Consider the following 21,646-nt stretch of genomic DNA (forward strand, 5'->3'; position numbering starts at 1 on the left):
ATCTCCCATGTATGAGGTGACATCCAGTCCGGCCTGTGCGTATGCCGCTCTCCTAAGGCAGTAGTTGCAGAGCTCATTATAGCATCCCGGAATAATATCCATTTTCCTTCCAAGGGATCCGAGTCGATGGAAGCCGTGAGAGTTCGAGCATGACTCGCTATCGCTATCATCAGAACAGAACAGTGAATCAAATGAGATTTCATAGTAATGCGCGATTTATATTTTAAGTAATTTAATAATTAATATTGAAAGTAATTTTAACAATTTACTACATGTAATACGAGCTGCAGTTTTCGTAACTGACTGAAAACTTGCGAATGCACCCGAAATTCAACAATGCCATGCTTATGTTGTCTGGTTATAGGTGGTTTATCGATGCACGATGAAATACATATTATGTATTTAAACGTTAGTTCTGCGGAATTACGTGGCAAGGCAATGCTTATAACTCAGATTACTTTAATACAGCAGTGGATTGACTGACTATTGAAATGATGATGATAATGATGATGAGTGGGTGTTACAAGAGTTATTGCGTTTGGACAAAATGTCTGATTTAACCATTTGTAAATTTTCTCGCATCAGACGCTTACAAAATGCAAAATTGTTCTTTATGTAGCTGCTAAAAATAAAAGTTTTCACCGGAAATGGGATCGCGAAAGCTATTGATCATCGTCAGGAATAAAAACCTTTTTAAATAACCTAAATTGGAAAAAATTAAAAATACATCTATGACTGTTAGTGTATAATAATAATAAATCAAGCGCTGGTGCAATTCGGCGCCACTAACTAGTTGCCAGGACAACTGGTCAACGAGTGTGGTATCGCACATATGAATGCGTCTTGTTGATCGTTCACAAAATATTGCACAATTTCTTAATCACACCATTGATATGAGACTTTGCAAAATATCACCTGGATACGAAAAAATAAACTGCCGATCAGAATCAATCAAATAAAATAAAATTTAAGCAAAACAAAACAATCAGTTCTATTTGGATGATTACTAGACGTGCAACGTTCATGTACGATTGACTAGAATTAAATGAATCAGAGGCTACCCGTGTCTTCTACGATCTACGTCCTACGCGAATATGTCATGACTGACTGAACTGACTCATGGCGTAATTGCTTAATCAAGAAGAGTCAGATGTTACCTGTGAACTAGTCACCAGCTTTTATAATAATGCAATATACAGTGTCATGACGTCATAAGCAAGTTTTCATGATTACAAACATTGCCTGAGTTTCTAATATGACTAAAATCATTAAAATTATCAGTCGGATTTTCGACTACTTACCTACATTTTCATTTTTCAGCTATGTCAGTATTAAAAACTATCTATAGAAACCGAATGATTGTCAATACAGCGCTTCGTCACTCCGAAGCAACAGTGATGCCACGGCTAACAACTATTCTATCAAAGGTGCAGCAGTAGATAGTAGATTTCGCACTACTGTTAACAATAGAATTGTCTTGTTATATATTTTTGGTACAAGTCGGTTATGGGGAATACAGCGGCAAACACATTTTGAAAATAGCCTATATACTGGATTATTTGTTAGGTTGGGTTAGTTTAGGTTAGGTTAGCTTAACCTAACAAATAATCGACTTGTACCGTATTTTTTTGTAATCACAATTAGGCTTTTATTTGTCAGTTATATGTATCTGTTATAATGCAAAAACTAATAAATAAAATAATATTTATATAAATAATATTTTTAATTTAATTAGCGGTCCGCGAAATATTTTTCCTATTTCCACCGGTCCGTAGGTGCAAAAATATTGGGAAACACAGGTCTATATTGTGAAAAAATTAACTTCCTTTCAAAGAGTTTTTTATATTTCGTATATGTTTTAGTGATTGCAGGTCTCGACCTTTCTCGGTGCGTTACTGATAACACAGCCCAAGAAAAGCAGTCAGTGGGTTGATGGAGTATCGCTGAGCGATCTCTTATCGGGAGGGATCAGAGATGGCGGTAGGCGGTACACGCCGCTCGAGCTGGACTGGGGCGCCATAAATCTCTCTATTCGAGAACCATTTCTCTCGCGCCCCCGCCCTTTCTCTTTGCGCCCTCATTCGTCACTCCGCTCGGCCTGGATACATCAACAACTCCGATGCCTCAAAAACTTAATACCCATGTAGTTATAATATTTTGTTTCGTGTGTATAACTAACAGATTATTTTCAAGTTTTGTTTAAATATACATAGGTGATATTATTAGGAATAACAACAGAAGTATACTACAGCGCTCGAAATGGAAAAGTTTACGAACCGGAGCGCTCAAGAGTTTTCTGAAAAACAATACATAGTTATCATAGTTAGAAGACATAGTTATCAAATGTTATGTGTATTTCATAAAAATAAGTGTGTTAGATTTTCTATTATATGGCCTATCTAGCTCAGACAGACAAATTATTTTTTCCACGAGACGGAGCGATAATTTTACCGATTTCACGAACATGAACGGCGCTCCGGTGCGCTCCGGTCCATTTCGAGCCCTGAGTATACATAGATAATATTATAATGTACCAAATGAAACTATAAACCCATATCCATCGGGCAGTGAGTTTTAGCATTATACCCCGTTTACACGTACATGGATATACTGTTGACAGAACGTATTATCGCGGCCATAACAAAAAAGTCCACGTGTAAAGACGTTGCATGCATGGGTCAAAGAAGTTCAGATGCTTCTGAATTTTCACGCGACAATTGGACTGTGCGATATTTTCGCCTGCGCAGTAAAACGATAGTGACGAACCTGCCGGTAAAAATACGAACTACACCGCGCAGAGACTCATTTTTAGTTAACCGATTTCAGAACCTGTCAAATAGTACCATACAATAATAACATCGCGTCTCGGTTACTCTTAAAGAATGAAATTATCGAGACAGTCAAGTAAATCCATGCACGAGTGGGTCGTCGGAAAAAAGAGAAATTAGGGAAAATATTATAGTTTTTTTTAAATATTTAAAATATTATACAGTCCACCGCGTTCATCTCATTCACCTTACCTTTCTTAATACACCTTATTAATGAGTTATAAGTACTTTGTATTCTTATTTTTTGACATTTACTATAATAGTCCCAATGGTGCAAATATTTATAGCGAGTTTAACTGTAAATTGAAATGCTGTAAGTATTTTATGGTTTTTAATTGACTACATACACATCAGCTAGATTCACTTTACCGCCAAAATTGTTTATTTTGGGTAAAAAAAACGATCTTTTATCTCTTTTATGATCTTTAAAATCGAACGAAAACGTTCTTTTCAAAATAGAGTTCAATTGCAGAATCAACAGAAAAAATTGCTTCATTGTTATAATGAAAACACTGACGCAATCTATTTCTGTAATAAAATATACGATTTTGATCAGAAAATACAGAAATAAGGTTAACCCAAATCCCTAAATAGTGATAATGAAAGATAAGTAGGTTACCTAAAATAAAGATCGTAGAAAACCTAGAATAATCTCAAATTCTTATCCAGATAAGAAAGCCAAGATTTTTATAACCTTGTGCATTCATTATTGAAGGTCAAACGTATATATTTTGCAAAATCTTAAGCGAATGATTTGAAGAGCTTTGTAAGCTTTTGGTAACGGTAATTTTAAAGTGAATAAATAGAAAATGAGTTATCATTATAAGATCATATTTTAAAATTGATGTATTTTCTATATTTATTTTAGTATTATATTGAATGGTAAATGATATCTATACTTTGAGTTTACTTTACATGAAATCAACCTAAAACATGAATATTATGACGATGCATAGATCGCAAACTTTTTCCAAATCATGTACTTAGAAATAGAAATAAAAAGTTTTACCATACGTAAACAACTGAGTAAAGTACTGTTGAAATAATTTACAAGATTTGAGAATGAAATATTCTATAATATTGAATATTATATCATTTGAAAACAACTCAGATATAATGCCTACGTTAAAAAATCTTTTTTTTATATATTTAGTCGACATTAATGCATATTGACAAACATTTCAGGTAGTCAAATTCATCATAATATTCGTAATTAAGTAGGATGCCCGTTGCTTAATTGGTTAAAACACATTGGCGAAAATCCAGTGGTTATAGATTCAAGTCCCGTCGGACGTCGTTTAAAAAAAAGTTTTCTCTAGTTTGTATATTATACTCGTGTTTGAGGTATTGTCAACTTATGTATATTCAAAAAACAATATAAAAAGTGTAAACATGTTAATGTTGAAGGCGTGTAAAGCCTGCGATATTTGAGAATTCACTGCATATGTTGTTGGCTAATAAATTCTCATAATTGAATGCTATTTTTACACGTCATGGATTAAATGTTAAATAATCGAACATGCATGAGATGTTTTCAAATTATGTATGTTCAATATATTATATAAAATGTTAAATGGTCAAATTTTGTGAATTGTTCGTTGAATAAAAGTTGAAAAATTAGTAATCCTTTGCTTTCGATTTTTTTTGCTATTAATCGCTAATAGTTAAGATTTATTTTTATTACTGTAGACTAAAAAATATTGTCTGTTAAGGTCTGGTTTCGCCACTGATATGTAGCTTATGTTTCTAAAGAGAGAGTTTTTAAGTACAAAGTATATGTAGGTACTATATAGTATTACTATCATACTGTATTATATTAGTTTACTTTGGTAATTTCCTGAAAAAAATAAAATTTTTCCAACATCCTCGAAAATGCCAATAAACGCTTTCAACGCACATTGCTAAGTATCTGTGTTCTTGGCATTATGAATACCGTTTAAAATAACGATTCCAATTCCTTTTACAATTACGTATATTTAATAATAAATAAAACCAACAAACTGCTTATAAATTCAACAACTGTATAAACACACCTTTAATGATAGTGTTCTTAATTCAAATTTCAAAATAGCATTAAGTATGCCATTTATTGATAGATATTTTTTTAAATACTGCCAGAATCATTCCATGCAGCGTTATCAAATATGCCTTGCCATGTGAGATATACTTTATGTTGATATTATTTTGGAGGGCAAACGCCTGACTAGAGCAGATTGGGTTTATAAAGTTAAGTGGTCAGTAGAGTGCATACTTAGGGAACGGACTTGTTCACATGATTTGTGTGACTTGACCAACAAACAAGTCTAATAATAATTGTGAGGTTATATAAAATATGACGTCTCGTCTGTCATTATAACAGTATTTTTTTAGAGAAATAAAATTCCTACTCTCAACTATTGTTCCATATTATATTGTAGTTTTTTCGTAAGTTATTTGCATTTTTTTACGTTTCACAATGAATATATTACGGTTACTAAATTAGGTAGGTATATTTAGAAAGGCATTTAAGCCCAAAGAAAAGAAATACTATGTCTTGTATCTAATAATAGTTATTATTAAAAAAACATTTACAAATTTTACGCGGCAACAAACATTCTACGAAAATTCTTTTTTTGAATTGACTCTTCAATCCGAGGGATTTTTGTTTTACAACAAATGGATATGGAACATAATATTACGTTCATTCTCTGGGTCCAAACACACGTTGGAAAACAGCATGAGAATTTGACAGACCACTGATTTATAACCGATATAAGAGGACAGGATTTTAGGTATGGTCCCAATATTGAAGCTCGATTTGATATAAATAAAAAGGATTTCAAGTTATACACATTTTTATAAAATTCGATGTTTTTTTAAATAAATATATAAAATATTAAAACGATGAATTAGTCAAAAATCTACCCGAAGAAAAATTGAAAACTTAATAAACTAAATTTTAATAATAAATAGGACCATAAAATATAATGTAATATTAAGATGTGACCCTGCAACGAATTCACATTTAATTTAATTTTTTTACAATTGTAAGTTTATCTTTGAATATAAAAAAAATGTTTAATGTTTTCAGATACATATTTATTAATTAATACAGTTGAAATTGTAAATTATCAAAAAAAAAAATCTCAAATTGCAAGCCTCGTATTTTCCGCTAGGTCCTCTGCTGGCATGCCTCTCCCCCTTAAATAATAATCAAATAAATAAATTATTTCACAAAACTTTATTTTAAAATTCTATATATTTTGTTGCCTACTTAGTAAATTTTATTATTGACTTCCAATAGTTTTGTTTATTATATTACATAAGTTATATCGTTTTAAAAAATCAGTTATCTTAGTGCCATTATAAAGATTGTTGTATAGCCCGAAATACCTGTCAATATAAATAACCCAATTATTGCAAAACTAACAACAAACTTTGTTTTAAACCATGAAGTTGTATAAAGCCTAGATATGGCAATGGGCGCAAACTGGGTCAGGATAAGCGGTCGATATGTAAGTGTACGAACTTCAGATACATTTCTTTCAATCGAATTTATTTTACATAACGTATCTAATATCAATCTATAGTATTAACTAATACTCAAATATGTTTTATATATTTTGAATTAATCAATAACTCAATTGTTTACGTTTTTTTATAAGCAATATTCGTTTTGTCTAATCGTATGCATATATTGTTGTGTTTCTGTATCCATCCCTCCATTTGCAAAGCCTTACGATATCCGGTACGCACGTGGTCATGCGGTCAGAGACTTGGCGGTCGGCTGCACTGATAAACGTCCGCCCACTCTTGGCTAGCCTCCAACACGCCGCCTAAAGCCGCCCGCCCTACACCCGGTGCTGTTTACACAACTGGTTCTGGCTATATCCTTCCACCTGCGGGTAATGGTCCCCGCGGAAAATACTTGCGAGACCGGTGCTATTCTGCGGTGGCTTTGTGGGGCTTTAACGAAAGCTCTTACTGGTAAATTCAAACATTTATTTTTAGCAGCAACATTATTTTACTACCCAGATACTAAGAATAGGATTTTACGAATAAACTTTAGTACAGATATATCCACACGAGATGGGTTACATTCTGATATTAATTTCGAACGCAGTATTATGACATTTATTCCAGTAGTTTTAAAACTTTTTGTTTCAAGGTGCCTTTAGTCTTTGGCGGTAGATGAGGTGGAGGAGATAAAGTTGTAGTTGCTTGAGTGTTTGGAGGAGAGAGTATATTTAGCGTTACAAGAATAAATAAATACAAGAATAGAAATGATAGTGTGACATACGGATGTACTGGTGAGATCGATGTGATTGAGAGATTGGTTATATTAATGAACTGAGAGACTGGACTCGAGTGAAATGACGGTTGACTACTTCGAGTGACGGACACGTGACGATAGTAGTGCGTCGCGTGACGGATTCAATGAGTGAGTGAGGATTTATGGATTGTCCTTATTTATACTAATGCAATCTATATATTACAAGAGACATTGTCTCAATTAATAAATCATCACAGACCCTACTGATTTAGTTATGATTGAGGAAATGCTGCCGATTGCTCTCGCTCTGTTGTTTTGTTTTGATAACAAAACATATATATTAAAGTACGTCACCTATGCAATGCTGAGTGGTATGATTGCTACTAGTATATAAATATTTTCTCACGACTCCATACTATTGTATACTAGTAAATTAATGCAATGGATATTTATTTATATATTTGTGTGTTTTCAAATTTTTTTTATGTTCAATAAAGAATGTCACATTCTTATATTTTGTGAAATATTCGTTGAATAAAAAAATATTTTATTAAATTATTAGCAAGTGCAAGTACGTAATAATTAAAATTCGGAGTCATCCGAACGTCAGTCGGTAATTATTTATTGTACTTAATAATTGATACCTTGATTTATAAACACAAAATTATCACAATTTGATAACCATTTTCATATATTAAAACACTAGTTAATTTCGGCGCAATTATATAGGACATACATAGTTTAGTTGGTTAGAGCACATGGATGCGAATATTAGGAGCGCTGGTTATACTTACATTAAATATAAAGTTTTTAAATTTTGCTGTATTCATGAAAAAAAACATTGCTTTTAACATTACAAAAACATTACCTAGCCTTCGGATTCATTTGTATATTCACCACGCTAAAGTTAATGTTTGTATACAAAGTACACAAATCATTAGATTTTCCTAGTTATGCTACTGAACAGATATTGTATGTCTAACTCTGTATGTTTTGAGAACATTGAATTTGAAAGATAAGAATCGATTGTCAATCAAAAGCAACATGGACATAATAATAAATAATGTTTGTATTCACAATATATTCTCAATTACTTTATTTGTATGTACAATTTTTACAATATAACAATATGATGTTGAAGGACTATCTGTATACCTACAATAACTCAATTTCGGTTGAAACTGGGCATAAAATATTTATTCGCTTACCCATCCATATATTATTATGCAAGTTAAAATTTATTGAAAGTGAAAAAGCATTTCTATGTAGGTATATTTAAAAAATCAAATACCATAGTGTCAGATCCTACCACAGTAATCTTATCAAACAATTATGCTATTTCACCTCACTTTGACATTATATGTTTTACGATCAATTTACAATATCCATTACCTCATTAGCATACGACGTAAAAGCAGCACCACGCAGGTAAAAAAGGTAGATTAAATTTGAAATTTAGAAAAAGCACTTTCGTGTTCACAAAATTAAAATCTACCGCGTATTCTTCTGACTGAAAAAGCTTTGCACAGAAATATAAACAGGAAAATGAAATTGATAGAAAATAAAATGAAGAGTCTAATCAGATTCAAAGAAAACGTAATACAATTTTCGCATATTTGAAAGACCTTTGAAGACTTCTGGAGAGTGGAGAGAGTGGTTATTTTTCCTGAAAAGAATCAATTCTATTTCGACTGTAGCCTAGTAAGGCTTGCCTATAAAATCCGAGGTAGATATTTTAAAGTGTATGTACTGAAGGAATCTCGGAAAATGTACTTTACTCTTTGTGCACAATAGACAGCTTTATTTTATCTCCGTACTTGTAATAAAACCATTTTACTCTGCAGTGTTTAGAATATCTCTACTAAAGAAAATGAGATTTTCTACATAAGGCTGTGAAAAGGAGAATGAATGTTGTAAAGGGAAAATGTGATTTTTACGAGTTAACTGATATCACCAAAGTAAAATATCTACTTAATCTGCAAGTACGAAGGGAATCATCTCATTGCACACTAAAAATATTTTTATTAAACTTAGTATCTACGTAGCTAAGCTACTCATAATTATTAAAGATTTTTGTTGCATAGTCAGTTAGCTCAACGCTTAGTTTAAACATAACATCATTAATAGATTTAACTTTGTGAAAACTGCGATTTACTAGGTTTGAGATAAACTAATTTACATATAAAATACAAATGTATGCAATATTAGAGAAGAGTACCAAATGATAACATGTATTTTAATTATATTTAGTAGGTACTTATAGGTAGGTATTTAGTAACTACATTAATTTGTTATAATTAATAACAAAAAACGCCATTTTTCCTTAAAACAAAAATATGAAACGGAGCGGTGAGTTCCTGCCAGGGAGCCACGAAATAATTCAGTATTTGAAAAAAAAATCATAAAAACTTGATCACTGGACAATAATATTTCCCAAACTTAAATGAAGACCAAAGTACAATTGGATAATAACACCGTTTAATAAATCCTTAAAATATGATCATATGTATTACGTGGGCAGCTCAAGAAGAATTGATTGATATTAGATCAGATAATTCCCTTGAAGTCGAATTTAATAAAAGAAGTCTTGCAGAATTTTGGATATTGGAGCATTGTTAATCATAATTCATTTTGCGACAACATACCTATGCGAAATAGCATTTTTATCATTGCAGGTAATAAAAAATAAACACAGGTCATGTCTTTCAACGGAAACTTTGGAGCAAACCCTGCTAATTAGCATTTCAAACATTGTACAGGATATTGATTTAGTATGTAAAAATCACACCCCTCTCATTAAATTATATTTGTAGGCTGTAGCTGTAATAAATAAAGTTAATTTTTGTTCGTTTTATTTTATATTTTTGCTTTACTAGTAAGTATTTGAAATGTTCTATTATTTTTAATAAAAAATGTACCTATAATAATAATTGATGGTAAATAAAGTACTGTCGGTCACTAAAGACTAAAAGTTTTTGAGAGGAGCCTTGGATTTTAATTTTCTGCTTTCGGGGGCCATGGTATGACAAAGTTTGAAAAGAACTGCATTAGCTGATACTGATATTATTTATATATTGAATACATTAGACATTACAAATTAAACTTTGTTTTACTCAAACTGAATGATATTAATATATTTGACTTCAACTCAATTACTGATTTTTAATGATGTCGATTAAAAGCATGTGTGTTTGATGCAACAGGAAAATTTTCGAATATCTTTGACCTTGCGAGTGACAAACAAGCTGTTCTATACAAAATAAATACTAGGATCTCTACAGAAAAAAATAGCTTCTTCGAACCATTAATGCGTAGTCTGAAGTATAAAGTCTTTCAAACTTTATATTTTTTATGGAAGAAAAAATAAAGCGATGACAACAATTTATTGGAGAGAAAATTCTTGTTCTGGCTGTGTAACATCAAAAACAGTAGACTGGAGTTAGCTTTGTTGGGAAGCTGATCTACACGACCCACAACAATCCGGGAATTACTTCAACAGATCAGAAAAACTTAACGCCTGAATCAGGAATTCCTGGAAGTGTTCTCTGTTGTGGGTAGTGTGGATCAGCTTCCCAACAAAGCTAACTCCAGTCTACTGTTTGATGTTACACAGCCAGAACAAGAATTTGATCACTAATTGTCGTCTTCCCTTTGTTTTTTCTGACTGCGCATTAAGGATTCGAAGAACCTTCGTGATTGGCAAAAGTACAGCTACACCGAACTGTTCCAGGTAGTGTGTTATGAAGAAAAGATAACCTTGATAACAGTGGTGAAGGGTGGGGTATGTTGTTAAGACCCGACATGAATAGTGCATACTAAATTTTGTCAGTGAAGCGTATTTTTTTTTCATTGAACTAAGACTACAATGTATAGAAAGTGTGTGTTAGTTTTTAAAATTCAATTAAACCCTGCCTAATCCAAGCCATAGGAGATAATAGTTAAGAAATATTTGTGTATCTATAAAATATCTAAAATTATGTCTGGTTTAATGGCAAAATAATATTTTTTATCGATTATGGTTTGGTTAGGCAGGGTTTAGTTAATTTAAAACAACTGACCAACACCATCTGTAATATGTATTCTTAATTCAACTAACACAGATAAGTTTGACTGATAAATTGTGTAGTATTTTTATCGGATCGCCCACAGCATACTTAGTACGGTTTGGTTTAGACAGGTTTTAATTGAATTTTAACTGACAAAGCTTAGTGTGCACTATTTATGTCGAATCTTAACAGCCTACCTCCACCCCTCGCCACTGCTTGATGGTGGCCGACCTCAGAAGATATGGGGTAGTACTATAAGACAATGTATAAAATAAATTAGAAATGAACCTTTTTGGTACCGTTCGGTTATACGGAATACAGCGGAAAACACATTTTAAAAATACCCGATATACTGGACTATTTGTTAGTTTGGTTTAGTTTAGGTTAGGTTGGGTTAGGTTGGGTTATGTTGGGTGAGGTTAGGTTAGGTTGGGTTAGGTTGGGTTAGGTTAGGTTAGGTTAGGTTTAACTAACAAATAATCCAGTTTATCGGCTATTTTTAAAATGTGTTTTCCGCTGTATTCCGTATAACCGAACAGTACCTTTTTGGTACAGCCGTACAGTTTGATACAGTTTTGGTACAGTAATACAGCGGAAAACACATTTTAAAAATACCCGATATACTGGATTATTTGTTAGTTTGCGTTAGGTTAGGTTGGGTTAGGTTAGGTTAGGTTAGGTTTAACTAACAAATAATCCAGTATATCGGCTATTTTTAAAATGTGTTTTCCGCTGTATTCCGTATAACCGAACAGTACCAAATATTCAACTGCCTTTATATTATATAAGTTATGGTAGGTACTTTCAAGAAATGTAATTATGGATTAGAGCCTGACTGTATCAGTATTAAAGAAACCACTTTGTCCAGGATTTTATTTCAAATTGGTTAATATTTTAATTACGGCCATCTGTAGGATATGCCGTAATTTATCAGATTTTTGTTAAATTGGAATTTTCAAATAGATTTTTCCCCGTAGCATCTGTCATACAAATAAAAAAAATAAGTAGGGGCTGCTTATTTAATCAAAATTTATCGGATGTCTCCTTTCTGTTGAATTGGTATCCGGCAGGTATCGGTATCTATTGTAACAATAAATCAGACTTAGGATTTTCAGAATTTTTTTACAGTTAATTAAATGTGCTTAATCAAGAGGTTTTTATTATAATAATAAAAGTGAGTCTTATAAAACATTTTAGTATTACAGCAATCGATTACGATTTAGTATTGTTTTTATTGCGCATATATACTATCACTCACGATTTTACATATTATTTTTTTAATATACCGAGTGTTGTTGAGTGAATTTAATATTTAAGACGGTCAATAACACCAACATAATATTTGTTATCCGATAGAATTTGCTTTAAATGGCTACCCATTGACCGATATAAATAGTCAATATTATCAGTTATTTTAATTCAATTTTATTGTATATAATCTTTTAGTTGAAACTATTATTTTTGAAAACAAAAAGCTACACAAAACCGTCTTATAAATTTATACTGAGTCTACTACAAAACTGATGTATCTGAGATTTTACATAGACAACTCTAAAGTTGTGATCAAATTGAGGTACATGTCGCCGACTGTCACGCGGTCGCAGTGACAAATTTAGTATATGTTTTCGTCATTTTGCAGAATAATTTGAATGATCACCATCTCTGTAAATTCACTGAAGAATGACACTAAAGAGTGCTAACTATATAATGTATTAGAAATTTGATTTATTAATAATTATTCATGCTAATTTCAATTAATTGTAACAGATTTTACGTGTGCGTACATTAAAATTACTTGCAACATGACATTCTTAGATAATATTTTGAACAAAATCCAACCTGCAGATCATAGATAATAGACAAAATTATTATAGAAAATATATAGTGCCAACCGCTAAAAACAAAAAAACGTAATTTCGACATAACAGTCGAAAAGTTTAGGCATTTAGAAGATGATAAAAACGTTCATTGAGTCATGCAGGTGTCGATGCAGTGTAGTTCAACGTGAGGTGACGCAAACTGACAATGTTCGTTTAAAGGTTCAACATGTGCTACGGGATGGGAGCATCAGTCTGATAACATTTTAAACACCAATAAAAACGACAATACACACTTTTTCCCGTAGCGGCAGTTTACTGTGACGTCACGTGATAGTAGACGACATGCACCATAATATATTTCGAGCTTAAGTATATAAATAATAATGTATACATAATATCGTAGGGACTTGTATAGAAAAGTAAGCTAGTATGTACTCAGTACTGTGATACTATAGATATACAATCATAAATCGTCAGGTGTTTGAATTTAAAACTAACCTCTGGAAAAAAAAGACTAAGAAAGTTACATTTTTAATGGAATGCCTGTTCCTGTTCGCAAGAGTGGCGGTCAACTCACCTTTTTGCAGGTAGGTATATCAAACAATGTCGGAATTCGAAGACTGTGTTATTTATTTTTACCGTAAGGAGCACGTGTCTTGGTAAAAACACGACATCTTCAAATTAAATCAAACCGGCTCTGCTTTAGTCAATCTACATCAATTACAAAAATACAATAATTTACATATCTCATTAATTATTGGCATGTGTAATATTATATATTTACTTTATTAAAGCCTAATGATTGATACAACAATCAATGCATTTAGTTTAGCGATTATGGATTAAACCTTAATATCATGTATTGATTTAATATATATTGTAATGAAAATTCTCAATTCCTAATTGTATTAAGTTCCAAAAACTTCACATAGTTCTACTGTTTATAAGTTGATAATGATATTTTAAAAGGCTTGCTGAATGTATAATATAAAATGGGTATATAATATAGTACGGTATTTCCAAAAACTTCAAATTTCCAACACTATTTTTTATACATGCTTCTTTACGCAGTAGATACTAAGTTTTTCACTTCTTTTATTGTAATAATTTGTCATATAAACGAGATTTTACCATATTTTTATCGGTTTGTATTTACATTAAATAACTAAAATTATAATAAATTAATTAACTTTCAAATTAACACTATCCAATGAGATTGTTATAGTATTCCATAGTAATAGTTTAAAAAAAATCTCACCAATATTTAAATTACAATCTCGACAATAGTTAATTTTCCGTAAAAAAAAAATGCCTCCCATAGATATAACCACAATTGTGTATCTTTTATATTGAAAACATAAATTTTATCAATGTTAATGCTTGGCTTAAAATATTCATAGCCACGTTTCGGAATACATCGAATTTTCTTTCAGTACTTATGATGTACGACTTGTTTTATTCGAAAACATGCACACATCTGTTAGTTTGCTAGTTGGTGTTGTTTCTCGATCACACTATTTTTACTCGTTGACTCGACAATCAAATTGAACGCCTATTAACAGATTGTTTACTTTACAACAAAAGAGTGATGGTAGCTATATGCCCAATTTGTGGAGAATATAATGTCCTTACTAAAATATACAAATTATCATTATCACCCCAATACGACTATATATTTTTTGAAATTTTTGACAATGTGATTGGGAGTGGATTTTGTTAACAAAAAAAAAACCTCCACCGCTTTTTTTATTGTCAATTTGGGGAAATTGAAGCAATTCAATAAGGAAGATAATACACGCGTGACCGGAATAAATCTTTGATGATACTGAGAAAAACATTGTATTTTTTTGGCAAAATATCCATTTTCCTAAATGAGAGCATACAACAAACAACAATTGCGTATTATTAGATGACGATGTTGCGAAACGTTGTTGATAACATGATAACAATCAAATGCAATCGCTTACTTATTCATGGCTTGTGTTTAACTGCTTGCCAAATGTAATGAAAATAAATGGTAACATAAAAATACCAAAAATAGAAAATATTCAACAAATTTTAGACTTTACTTAATTTCCTTCTTATTTACTAACCTAACCTAACATAATCTAGGCGACTCTCGTGGTGCAGTACGTATGGCGCTGGATTTTCATTCGGGAACTCTGGAGTTCGATCTCAGTGAGGACACAATAATATATCATGGCCCCCACAAGGGGGGATCTGACAGGACTCTGCCCTGGGGGCCCGGGGTTAGGATGGGTCCGGCGTGATGGGTCGACCAGATAAGTAAGATAAACGCAGATTTTTTTTCTCTAATAGTGAAAAAGTCGCCTGCGGCGCTATTTTACTTCAAATATATTAAAATTTTAAAATATGTGGTTATGCGATACAATTTTTAAATGTCAATACTCGACAACTCCATAATTCAAGTAGGTGTTTTCAAAAATACAAAAATCGTTAAATAATTTTACCTCGAACACAATTTGGAAAATGCTTGTATAGTGTCACATTGCCTTTAACCTTAGCGATAGGTAAGGGGAGCGCCAAATATTCTAGCCTGGGGCCCGTTACAAGATGTGACGGCCTAGGGGCCCGGGCTCAGGGGGGCCCGGCGTGTCGGTTAGATCAGATACGTAAGACAAACACACATCATGAATTTTCTCTAATAATAAAAAGTCATGAGATTGAGCGGTGCAATTTTTGTCTATTTTGTGTTGATACTCGATATTTCCATAATTACCTTCAGTCGAGCGTCACATATACCATTAAAATTTGCGATAGGTAAGGAGGCTCGCTAAAGATTCTAGCCTGGGGGCCCGTTACAGGATGTGAGGGCCATGCATTATATACATATGATTTTCTCAAAGCCTGGGTTATTGTGATTGTTCAAAATTACTACGAAAAGTCAAGGATATGGTCAGGTATTAATAATAATAAAAAAACCTAACCTAACCTCACCCAACATAACCTAAAACAATAATAATTTGACGTAAAAATAGTTTTTTTATGACAAAATGTTTACAATAATTGCAAAACTAAATATTATTTTTTTTTTGCAGTATTATCACATAAATTTAAGTTTTATGCTATTGGTAGCATTTATTATTTTTCTCTCTACACTAAATCAACCTGAATGGAATTATTCAAGAAATACTAATCAGTATATTTGTACTAAAATTTAATAACCTTCTTTTTCATAAAAAAAACTGTTATGGTTATATTTAATTTTAAAATTGTTTTACTATTTTTCGTTACTTACGTATTCTTCTGACATTTTCTTATTAAATTACTATCTTACAACAAGAAGAGACGCGCGAATCGTAATTTCATGCTAACAGAATAATGTATTCTCTCCAGCTGAACGAAATTCAATAATCAAGTGTAATAAAATTAAGTGTGCAGTCTATTGGGAACTCTATGCAAACTAGATTATTGATTTAGAGCAAGAATTTTGAAACATACATATCTCTCAAGCATATAATATACGTCTTATACTAAAGGGGGTGTATTTGTATTTTGAGTGTTGATCACAGGTTCAATTGAAGGTTTAATTTAATCCAATAAATTATCCAAAAACAAATTTAAATATTTCAAGTTTTATATGACGTAGTATAATGATTGGTAAGTCGTACCCAGGTCTGGAAAAATTAACATGATTTGTATAGATCATAGAGTTTGGACCTAATAGGTTGAGCAAGTGGCTAACAAAAAATCTGTTACGACCTCTACTCTATGGATGTCCATAAATGATCTTTTTAGTATCGGACACGGTTTAAAACATACACATAATATCATGACAAATACAAAACTCGAAATGATAATATAATTTCTCAAAAACTGCCAAGTAAAAACGAAAGATTATCAAATATATTCTATAATAAAATGCGATGCAGAAATTGCTCTAAACATACCTAATTAGGAAAAATGCAATAACCATGAGCATTAGAGCTACCATTTTTATGTTACATAATTTAATTTTTAATTTGAGAATTATATTTAAAATATTATAACATACTATTAGGATTGATATATTACAATATGTACGTTCAAGAAATTAACAATTATGACATACAGTTTTTTGAGTAATTATACATTTTAAGTGGCTAAATTTTGTTGAATATTTTTAATATACATGTTTTCTATTTAGTATCACGTTACATAAATGTACCTAAGCCAATAATTAATACTAGGTATAGGGATAATGAAGAGGAAAAAAACACGAGATTCATTTTCTCTTTCACATAAAATACAACGCTCGCGGGAGAAGAAACGTTTGTGATTCCTTAGATTCGATCACTTTAATATTGACTTCACACATCTGATCAACGGATTTCTTTGCTGAACAATTTACATTGACGGTTGCCTTCGGATAGCATCCATATATATTTAGTGGAATACGTAGCTACTCTTGAATTATTTAATAGGGTCAGTTTATATCATTAATATAAAGAAGGAGATTCAGATAATTACCTAAGTATATATTTTGAATGTTTTTATAAATTGACTGTTTAACCAAGGATCTCAAGCCTGAATTGTTTAAAATATCATGTATCTCTATATCTTTTTCTTTGATTTTGATCAAATTTATACATCGCACCCCTAGTTTTAAAGTATGACAAGTCAAAAAACAGCATTCTGAGATAATTGGATTTAAAGATTCAAACCCTCTCAATTAAATCTAAAAATGTATGTACCAAACTGATTTTCTTGCTCGATGTGTATCAGGGCTTGTATTTTTGTATAAAATTATTATTATATTGAAAAATTATACAGAACACATATTTTTGGTAGTTTTTTTGAAATGTCATAGTCTAAAATTGGACTATTTGATAAATTTTGAAATAACCCGTCATGCACACAATACAAACTAATATGAAACAACATAAAATCTCTACAATATATTATGCATATCAAGTAAAATAATAAACGAAATGGTTATTTGAAATTTTTATTTCAAAATAAAATAACTGGAACAGGTAAACCATCACATACCTACCGAATTTTTAAAATATATAATTGTATAAGATTATGATTATCTATTCAAGATTCTTGCACATTACGTAATGAAAATTATTATATAATTTAGAATTAATCAGAGTAATTTCCATCACTCTCTTCGTGAACCAAGTCATTTCTTGCCACTTGAGTACTATTAGCGACTTTCAAATTATTGTAAAAATTGTGGTACGTCATCGGTATCAATTTTTTTGCATATAGTTAAAAGATATTGCCTTTTCTGCATGGTTATTCCTGGTGGCTCATTATAAGCTTTCTGTAAAATTATCATATTCATGTGAACCGGACGACCCGTCATGCGATGCCTTATATTAATTTCCTCGTAGGAAGAATCAATAAAATTGGTTTTAATGAAAAAACTATACGGTGATTCTCTTTTCAAATGCATGACTTTGATTGCTTTCTATGTTACTTTCGTACCTACGGTAGTTATAACATAATTTTGTTCCAGCTCATCGGACAGCAATTTCAGGTCAAATATATCATCAGTTGCCATTGCATTAACTCTATAAGGTTCACCATTCTTTTCAGCCATGGCTATAATGGGTATCTATATTGAGCTGATATGAATACTGGAGCACTTTTAGCATTCTCTTTTTTTTCTTTTTCAATGAGTAAGTGCATCGCAATCCACTGATCTTGGGTGTGACCCATCAAATATTTTTGGTTTATAGACTTTACATTTTCTGTTTCCAATGATAAATACAACGCAACTAAATATTTATTTTTATTCTGTCTAGCACAGTTATCGGACCAAAAATGCACATTCTTATATAGATTTTTTTTCAAGTAATGGTATGCAAATACAACTACCAATTTCATTAGAACCTCTTTTAGCAGTCACTTCGTTCCAGATACAACAAAACCCTTTTTCTCAGCAATATCAAAGATGGTGAAATATGTTGCAAGTTTTCTGGTGTAATAGAAGTTTGAGACTTCACCACAGGGTTATGAGAGAACTGCTTGCAAATCGAAACATGAAACTATCATAATATTATCTGGATCAGGGTTAGCTCCATTTTTCACGTCATTTTTGTCTCCTCTCGTGCTTTTTCATTATTTGGGATATGACATTGAACGAAATTAATTGTTTTGCTTTTTGTGTATCATTTAAATTTGTATATGCTGTGCTGACCATTGATCTTTTTTTGACTGAAAGCGCCCAATATTAAATTCTGTATTAAAGATCGTAGAATACTTAGATAACTTCACGAAAGGTCGATCATTTTGTTGACACTTTCCTTTGTATAGCCTATAGTGTTGCTAAATTTAAAGAGCCATCAATAAATTGTCTGGTAGTTAGTCTGGTGTAAGCGTCGTGGTCATGGTTCAAATCCTGGGTCTGGCAAGTACACATATTGTTTTTCAATTTGTGTATGAGTCAGATTATGGACCTTATAGGTTGAGCAAGTGGCTGACATCCATATCTCTAAAGATCTTTGCATTACGTTTGAGAGTAAACTGACATTTATTAGCCATATAGTTACCATTTGTAACAAGGCGCTTAAAATGTTGGGCTTCGTCATGCGTACTTCCCGGGACTTTTCGGATGTTACGGTATTAAAACTTTTATTTAATTCTTTAGTTCGAAGCAGACTTGAGAGTGGGTCTATTGTTTGGGCACCACATTAGTTGAAGTATGGCCGTATGGTGGAGAGGGCTCAGAAGGAATTCTTGAGACTCCTTTATTTGAAGTTGTACGGTTACTATCCGTGGCTTTATCCAACTGACTTTCTCTTAGGCATGCTTACACACTGCAGTTTGCAATTTAGAAGAAATTGTTATTTAGCTATGTATTTTTTTCGACTTATACGAGGTATAAATGAGAACTCTGCCATTCTGGGCAGTGTTGACCTGAGTGTCCCTGATAACTATCTTAGAAATAGAGAACATCAGTTGTTTATTCGCCCAAGGTGCAGAACCAACCTGCCACTGGTAATGCCAATAGGGAGGGTGATAACTATGTTCAACGAAATTGCTTCGGGTGTTGATATATTCCGCCTACGTGAGGATGAGTATAGGTGGACGTTATTTTATAATTTTTTAAAATAGGGTCTGTTTAACTCATCCGGTGTATTTCCATGTACCTATATAATTAATATTTTTGTATGTACATATTTCTACTGTTTAATAACATACTATCTATCTCTTTTTTTATGTCATGTTGTGAACGTCTTAAACTTATAATTTGTAATGTCCACAATATGTAAAAATAAATAAATTGAATTGAATTGAATTGAATTGAATTGAATTGAATTGAAAAATATTCATATTTAATAATAGCTATTTTCTCAACCCATATGCTTTCATGTTTTACTGCTAGCTCGATTTCTTTAGATTGAGAGTAAATTTAATCTGTACCTACTTTAAGAGCACTTTTTTCAACTAATATCTACTGCAACCTTTTTTTATTTCTATAGATACCAATATTTACTTGAACCTTTTTATCTCATATGATATTTTTATCCCAAATTGGTTCTTTTAATAGCACTCTGACTGGATAAATCTTCCCCTAATGTAATTTATCGAAGTACAACATTCATTTCTTCATTTAATTCAAATAGCTTGTTTGTTATTACTACATAGTTTCAGTACTGCTTTATGCAAAACATTTTACACTCCAGAGAAATTCTCAACACAAAATTAACAGAACTATTACGATATTGTTACCGTAAGCTTTGTGCATAAGCTTAAAGCTATGTTTATAATGTATACCTGAAATGAACTACCGCAAAATACATCGTGCGGCTTTTTGAGGTTTCTGGGGCTGCCGTGGAAAGCGGAAATCAAACACAGAACCTCTCCATTTTACCCTCTCAACTAAGACTACATCCTTTAACATGCAATCGAGCTAACTGACGCAAAACCAATATTTAACACGCAATGTTTGAGCTTTTTTTAGAACACTCCATTGATCCTTTATATCGAACGTCTAATAACGGTTAAGCAATATTACACTTCAATTGTATTCTTAAATATAGAGTTACACCTATACAGCTATAAACCTATTTACACATGCGTGGATTTACTACCGGCAGTAGGTACATATTGTTGCGACCATACAAATAAAATGCAAATGTTAATTATTATCGTGCAAGTTACAAAGTTTATCGGCTTCTGATTTTTTACGCAATAATAGGAACTTGAGCGACATTTTCGTATGTATGGTAGAACTGCTAGAACTAGTGGCTGCTCGGTGGCAAATTATACGAACTATATCGCGTAAGACGCTGGTTTTCCATCTGGAAGCTCCGGGTTCGATTCCCGGTGAGGTCAAAGAATATTTAAATAATCTAACAAGTAAATACCTCAAACCTGGGAGTTTTTCTACTGTAGGGCTTCACGGCCTGTTGTGTTGTTTAACAAAGAAAAAAAACATGTACGCAACTGCAATAAACGCTAACACTTGAAAAATGAGATTGACGCGACAATCAACATTTTTTATAATGTGTTAACAGTAACTGTCTCGATAGTTTAATGAATAATATACGGTGGTAATGTTATTTTCAAGTCCAACTATTTTTTAGATTGTGATATAAAATCAATTAAATTACAAATTAAGTTGCCATATTTTTAACCAATTTTAATTATCACAAAAACGTGTTTATCAAAAAATCGACTGCAAAAATATCATAATATACTCGTATTGTTAAATTAACATTATCCTATAGAAAATTTGGCACA

At 31.8% G+C, this 21,646-nt stretch overlaps 1 protein-coding gene across 1 annotated transcript in view; it reads right to left on the reverse strand.

The window, feature by feature from the left end:
* Nucleotides 1-21,646, reverse strand: part of LOC147068451 (uncharacterized) — a 343,294-nt gene that overhangs the window by 284,897 nt on the left and 36,751 nt on the right. The gene's annotated exons all lie outside the window — the stretch shown is intronic.

Source organism: Rhyacophila brunnea, unplaced genomic scaffold (assembly GCF_057557595.1).
Source record: "Rhyacophila brunnea isolate RB1 unplaced genomic scaffold, BYU_Rbru_1.0 scaffold_3, whole genome shotgun sequence".
Lineage (NCBI taxonomy): Eukaryota > Metazoa > Arthropoda > Insecta > Trichoptera > Rhyacophilidae > Rhyacophila > Rhyacophila brunnea.